The 247-nt window shown below is 46.6% G+C and overlaps 1 non-coding gene across 1 annotated transcript; it reads left to right on the top strand.

The window, feature by feature from the left end:
• Positions 1-136: 136 nt before the first annotated feature.
• Positions 137-209, top strand: trnav-cac (transfer RNA valine (anticodon CAC)). The gene has a single exon. It is a non-coding gene; the product is annotated as a tRNA-Val (tRNA).
• The last annotated feature ends 38 nt before the right edge of the window (positions 210-247 follow it).

Genomic DNA, 247 nt, shown 5'->3' with positions numbered 1-247 from the left:
TAGTGGTCATCACGTTAGCCTAACACGCAAAAGGTCCTCGGTTCGCAGCTGAGCAGAAACAGAGTTTTATTTTTGAGGGAAAGCATAAACTCTTTGCAGCGTTCCAGGAGAATTCCTGCTGCTTTCTCCTGGTAAAGTTTCCGTAGTGTAGTGGTTATCCTGTTCGCCTCACACGCGAAAGGTCCCCAGTTCGAAATTGGGTGGAAACAAGGGTGACTTTTTCCAAGGTTGCTTAAGTTCTTGGTCT

This window comes from Sinocyclocheilus rhinocerous, unplaced genomic scaffold (genome assembly GCF_001515625.1).
Source record: "Sinocyclocheilus rhinocerous isolate Xijiao unplaced genomic scaffold, SAMN03320098_v1.1 C34397966, whole genome shotgun sequence".
Taxonomy (NCBI): Eukaryota; Metazoa; Chordata; class Actinopteri; order Cypriniformes; family Cyprinidae; genus Sinocyclocheilus; species Sinocyclocheilus rhinocerous.
The sequence above is the reverse complement of the archived record's forward strand: the minus strand, read 5'-3'. Positions and strand labels throughout refer to the sequence as shown.